The sequence below is a fragment of the Ciconia boyciana genome, chromosome 2 (genome assembly GCF_034638445.1).
Source record: "Ciconia boyciana chromosome 2, ASM3463844v1, whole genome shotgun sequence".
Lineage (NCBI taxonomy): Eukaryota > Metazoa > Chordata > Aves > Ciconiiformes > Ciconiidae > Ciconia > Ciconia boyciana.
Genome location: NC_132935.1, coordinates 126,397,787 through 126,404,651, shown reverse-complemented (window position 1 = coordinate 126,404,651; position 6,865 = coordinate 126,397,787).

Genomic DNA, 6,865 nt, shown 5'->3' with positions numbered 1-6,865 from the left:
GCTACGACACAACACACGGATGCAGCAGAGACATTAAGGCAACTAAAGGATTCTCCCGATGGCAGTCTTGGAGTTGCAGAAAGCAGCAGCATCTCCACTACTGAGTTCCTTCCAAAAATCTGCTCCTATCCAATGGCTTGGTTTGAAATAGATTAAACTAGTGAAAAGAATCTTATTGACTTCATCAGTCAGTGCATGAGGCCTGATGAGTTTAAATAGAAGGTAAACTGGTGAAATACTGTTGTGATAAATGAACCCACAGTTTCCCAGCCTGCAGATGATTGTACTGCATTGTTTGTCCTGTGTGACACTGTATATTTAGAATGGTGAGTGTCATCTTTCTATGACATCAACAAAAAAATAAATGGGCATCTTTTGAGGTTAGCAGATGTTTAAAACAAAAATAATGGCAGAATTTAGAAGTGGCATTGGAAAGGTGTTAGTCCTGTCTCTGCTATTTGTAAAATCTCCAATTTCCTTGCCAACAAATTCCTAGAAAAAATGGCAATATTCCATTTCATTATTAGCTGTTTTTAAAAAATCATATTAATATACCTTTCCTATCAGCCCACCCTGTAAAGACTACCTGTAGTTTGTAGTTTCAATACATAAATTCTGAGATTTGAAATGCAAATCTCATTTTTGAGGACACAGCAATTTGTGTGCAAATCTTCAAAGAGCAAGTGAAAAGGTTTTTCTCTGTCCTCTTGACTATACCTGGTGGAGGAACATCTTCTTGACATCTGTTGTTCAGTGTCTTTTTTTTTCAACCTCAGTTTTGCAAACAAACCCTTCCAGGGTGTGATACAATTGCCACCCGAAGTGCCACAGACCTGTGCAGTTTTACTGACAGCTTGAACATCATATTCTGTATAGGAGGCATGTCCTTCTGATTTGCTTTAAGCATACGCACAACTGGATTCTTACCAGCCATGTGTCTCTAGGCTTGTAGATGTCTTATTAAATCAGGTTCTACAAAAATATTTTTTGACTTGGGGTATTGTTCAAAAAAAAGAAGTTAAAACTCTCAAAACAGGAATTAGATTTCTGATGTTATGTTATCGTGTCCTGTTCATATTGTGGTAATGCCTAAAGCTCAGTTATGCTGTAAGAAGAAAAAGTTCATGTCCAGAAAGCTCCTGTTTTTATCATGCCAACTGATGCAATAGGTAGTGGCTCTCAAACTACAGGCTGCAGACCAGTGAGGCTGTAGAGCATTTGCTATGTCACTGGTTTGTTGAGAGAAAGCTGCTTTCACGGCCATTTGCAAGGCACTTCAAGGAGCAGCCTGTAAGCCTGGAAGAAGCAGGAAATAAGGGGAAGGAACTAATGTAGTAGCATTTGCTAGAGAAGTAGGCACCATACCACCTGGAAGGAAGGGGAAGAAGGAACGAATTGTCCATTTTGTACGCTTGGAGAAGATGGGAGGAAAAAACTTGGCTGACTGGACACATGGGCCAAAATTCAGGGAATCACTTGCAGGGAGTTAAGAAAAGCCAGAAGCAAGGAGGCGTGTAAAGAAGAAAAAGTGGAGAAGGTAAAAAAGAAGCAGAGAATCATGGCCAGACAAATATGGAGAAAGACAGTGCTTCAGGCTATGGGGAGAGGGAAAGAAAAGAAAAAGCCAAAGGGGAGAAAAGGTGCAATGAATTCTTTGAGAAAGGATCACAAATGCAGTATCAAAGCAAGGTCCTCCCGTTTCAGTTCTAACTTAACGGAAATGTTGAATGAAAAGATTGGCAGAGCAACTTCGTTACGCCATGGATAAAGTTTCCCAAAGCATGTCTGTGCAACAAAAGAGGTTATTAATTATGTAATATTATATAATTATAGTGGTATAGTTCCTCGTGTGAACACTCTAGAAGTGAGTCTTTTTCCAATTTTGACTTCTATTGCTCTGGAAAGGGTTTTTGTTGAACTGAAGACAGTATTTTTATGTTGGGACAGGAGTTCACAGGTAGGGTTATGCTTGTTTAACTATATCTGTATAGTCGTATTGATGTGAAGGGTGAAATGTGCCCGTGTGGACAAAGCCTGAAATATCTAGCTGTCCTTCAGGCCATAGACATGACATTCTTTAGCTTAGCAAGAAGCCACATTTCAAAGACACCTTTTATGATTGTATGGGAACGGAGCAGAACAACACCAGGTTATTTAACAAATAAAAGTCTTTTACAGGTATTCAGAAATGTTTAGGTTTCCTAAGCTTATACTTCCATGTAAGCAATTGCTGAAGATGCTACATGGAAGTTTTGTGATCATGAATGTGAGAAGGGATAATGAGAAAATATTATGTGTGAAGTTTTAGTCCATGCTGTGAACATTTCTATAACCTTTGGCATAATCTGAGAGTTACCATGGCCTATATCAGGAAGAAAAAAATAGACGATGGTGTTTAAGAAGTCTTGAAATTATGGGCTCTCTAATGCTGGAGGTTTTAATACCATACACCTTTTTGTTTTAACTATGGACTTTAAGTGGGAAAGGAAGAATGCTTTATCCCTCAATAAATATGAAAAATATATGATTCAAGTGTTAAATATAAGCAATGGTTAACAATCAGACGCATGTTCTATTCTTTGCTTCCACGTGCTGGTCAGACAAAAAGAAGAAAAGAAGTGCTATACAGTGGTTTCTCAAGAATGCAGCATCAGGGATCTGTAAAAGTCTGAGTGATTCTATTGCTTCCTTTTGAAGGGCTCTAATAATAAGGAGGCCTAGGGAGAAAAATTGCAGTTGAAGACCATTGAAGTCTTGAACTGTAGTCAAGCCACAGAGTGAAATTACTGAGCCCTGAACACCTCTCCTGATCCTACTCTGTTGAGAAGAACCTTTGTTAGATGAGGAGGCAGAGGTTGAAAGACTCAATTGAAATCCTCACTAAATACATTTTCTGAGAAGTTAGGACATGTGGATTTTTTCCCCACGTGGATTTACAAATCCACAGAATTGAGGCAGATGGAGAATCACTCATTTTTTTTAGTAGAAAGAATAAACTAGAATAAGAATATTACCAATTCAGTGTATGAGCAAGCAAAGGAGATTTTCTTGTACTAACCCATCTGAGCCAGAGTGACACATACTGTCACACTGAGAAATATGTGAAAGGGCAGAAAGAAAGGACTGTAGGTTTTAGTATTATTTATATGGTGAGAAACCCCTTTGTTTCGGATACTAGGAAAATTACTTTGTCCATTTATTGCTGAGTTCTTAAATAGTCCATTCAGTGCAATTGACTGGCATTTCGTATGTCTTATTGTGGATCTGCATCTCCACAATGAGTGATTTTCCAGGGTATGTCTTCGGAGTCTATGGTCAACCCGTAACATTCTGGTGACCATATGAAAAATACTGTCCTTTTCATCCGAATTTATCAAAGGACCCTACAAAGGCAGAGGCATAAACTGTGAGCATACACTATTAATAAGCCATCCCCAGTGGTTCTCCTTTCTGGCTGTTCTGTTGCAAGACAGAGGCACTCTGAGGTTAAGCTTACACCAGAAAAAGATCTCTTGGGATAGCTGTGCAGGCAAGACAGTTGTACAGGCAAAACGTAACATGAGGAGGTGCCGTTTTGTGCTGGCAGAACAGTCTTTTAGACTGGCTTTTCCTGGGCTACACCTGGCATTATGCCAGCATAGGAATGTCACAACCTAGCCATTTATTACTGTAGTGGAGAGCTTCAGCTACAGATTTGGTCCAGCAGTGGCCATTACCATTGGCCGTTTAGTGGTGACAAATAAAAAGCAAACACAAGTTTAAATGTCAAGTTGGAATTTCCTGCAAGTTCACAGGAGAAGAGTGGCAAAAATAGTGCATTTGCTGCTGTTTGACCCATTGCCTCCAGGAGTCCTTTTGTCTGGGTCATGTTGGCCAACGCCTTTCACCTCTCCCAGGGCTGTTGCCAACAGGAATGCCATTGCCCTGGGAGCTCTCCTAGAGCAGGATTGATTGATGATAGTCCATCTACGGCTTAATGTAGTATAATGACTCCACTTTCTGAGTTTCTTCAGGATCTGGGTACTGCTGCCAAGAAAAAGTGGTATGTAGAAATGGAGATCTGATGACAATCAATAAAGCAACAGTTTCTGTAAACTGGAAAAGAGGCAGAAACAGGAAAAACATCTGAACTAGGGGAGCATGCAGTGGCAGGAGAGAAAAAGTCAAGGAGTCTGGAATACAGCAATGCAGGGAGCCTGCGTGCTGCAGAAACAGAAGAAAAGCAGAACCAGCTACTGCAAAGCCCAAAGGAAGCACAGAGACCACTGGGGAGACAGCATTCTGCAGAAAAGCAGATCCATCAGGCACAAAAAGGAAGCAACAGGAAAGTCTAATGAGTGGCTAGGGGTGAAGTCTGTATGTGCACCTCTGTTTATATTTTCAGTCTAACTCCTGATTAACATCATTCTCTTCTTTTACAGAAGGGAAGATGAGGATCAGAAATATGGAGTGACTGCTAGAGACACAGACAGGGAAAGCATCATGTATCTCTGAGTCCTGATCGCTACGTACTAGCTATAGACAGGGCAAACTGAGAAAGTGGTGAATCATTGTATCTTCGAGGTAAAGCAATTTTAAGGCTCAATCTCATCACCTGGAAGCAAGGCAGAAAACCCTGGAAATAAGTCTCAGGAAACTTCTTATGACGCTGTGAAACTGAATTGATCTAAGCATCTTCAGGGTTTTGGTTACAAAAATGAACCAGACCATATACCAGGAGAGGCATAAAAGAAGCACGGTAGGGGTAGAAGATACTTATAGTTATATGCAGCTATACTTCCCTGCTTAAGCTTTTGGAATTAATTGCCAGCCACTCTTCAAGTCTGTGGGAGTTCAGCCAGGACTTTAAAAAGGCCAAGACGTGTAACAGGTCTCAAGTCTTTCTGCCCACACGACAATCTCTCGGCAAGGTCTTCAGAGACCTCCAAGGACTAGTCTCAAACAAAACCAAAACCAAGTAGCAAATAGCAAGGGTCTGACAATGAGACCTAAACTTTTCCTTCCACAACTAAGTCCTCTTTGGCACTGGAATAAAAGGAGAGGAAACAAGTCTTTTTCTGTTTGTGGACCCTTTCATTCTTCTATGAGGACCTGAAAATGATGTAATTCTAAGGACTAAGAGCTGTGTTGTGTGAGAACATTACAGCAAGGGAAGTTGGACTGCATCATCAAGTTATGGCAAGATAGTTGTGAGCAGGAAACTGAAGGGTGAGCCTGTAAATTCACTACCCTTATATCACGTAAATGAGCCACTTGTGTTTTCTCTGTTACATTTTCTCTCATTTGAATGCAGTTCCTTCCTCTTTTGGCCCAATTCAGAGTTTCTGCCTAGCTTTATTCAAATAGCTGTGTCATAAATCCTGAGCTTATCGTAGCTTTTCCTTGCTACCTCACCTTGTACCACAGGGCACACGAAAAGGACAAAGTGTATCATCGCAGGACGGTGTGAGACATCAGCATGTTTCGGGCTTTCCCGCTGTCACTTGCAAGCGTGACATTAGCAGCGAGCTGACATTAGGAGAGCCAAACAGATGATCATTTCTTTTCTGCTCCCCACAAAAGGCCTGATGCAAACCTCACTGGAATCAGTGGAAATATAAGGGGCTTTGGCTCAGGCCCAAACAGACCAGCCAGGAATAATGCTGAAAATGTATCTGGAGCTGAGATGGTACAAAGGGACTAATCCTAGTCACCTTCCTTTAGCGGGAGGCTCAGAGTGATTTGAATTGGCTAGCTTCTGTTGTGAATTAAGCTCAAAGCCCCAAAGGCAACTCGGTTCTAGTCATCTAGCTTTGCAGCCTCCTCCAAACTCAATCCAGAGGGAAAAGTGACTAATCCTATTCAGTTGCTACACTGAGCTAGTGCCATCGATTAAAAAAGCTTGGGGCACAGTGAAAATGAATAAACTGGGTCAGTTTTCCTCTGAAAGTCCTTTGCACAACTTGGCCAAAAAAAAAAAAGAGAGAGAAAAAAAAGTAAGGAGACAGAGAGAGGAAGCACTGATAAGAAAGAAAGCTCGCCTGATAAAATACACACACTTCACAGAAAAGAAATAGAAGCAGATCAGTGAGGTTTTGTCAAAATTCCCAAGATGGGAAGAGATTGGATTAGAGGAGCTAGTTCTCCTGTTTGCTGGAAAAAGGATCATGTTCTGCACTCTTTTCCAGTTCTTCGGTGTCCATGCAGGGCTCAGAGGACAATCATGGGTGGGAGCAAGGCAAGCTGCAAAAATGTTTCTGGGCATAGAAGTCGGCTTCTTGGCTCCCTCTCTCTCCAGGGCTATGGGTACAGCATGGCTAGCACAGGAAAACAGCCCGATGCCTTATCCTAACCATGACCTAGGAGGTAAGTCATAAAATGGGAGTTGCCACTGTAACAGCCACTCAAGCAATGACATTAGTACGTGCTTTCAGCAAATGCATTTCTGGGCAGGCTTCAAAGTAAATAACTGCTGCTGCTGGTTATCGTATTCTTACTTTGAACAGGGTTACCAAGGATTGTGTGCTGCAGAAAAGGTTAGTCTACAGATAACCCCCTACCAAGGTTATTAACATAATAAAGGAAAAGTGCGTGTGTGATTTTGTAACAATCTTTACGTTTTCCCTGCCCCCTAGTACAGAAGTGGAGGGCTTTCATTATTAATATCCGTTGTCTCATTTGACTTTGGTGCAGGTTTCCTGTGATGACAGGAAAGGGCTGGAGGTTTGTTTGTGGTGAAAGTGAAGATTTTTTGTTTTTAAAAAGTTGATCCATAAGCAGTGAAATTTGTGAAGCCTGGTCACCTTCCTCTGTGTCCTCTCATCTCCTGTATTTGTCGCCTGGCACGTAGCACCATACTGTCAGCCCCATCCTCCACAGCCCCCCA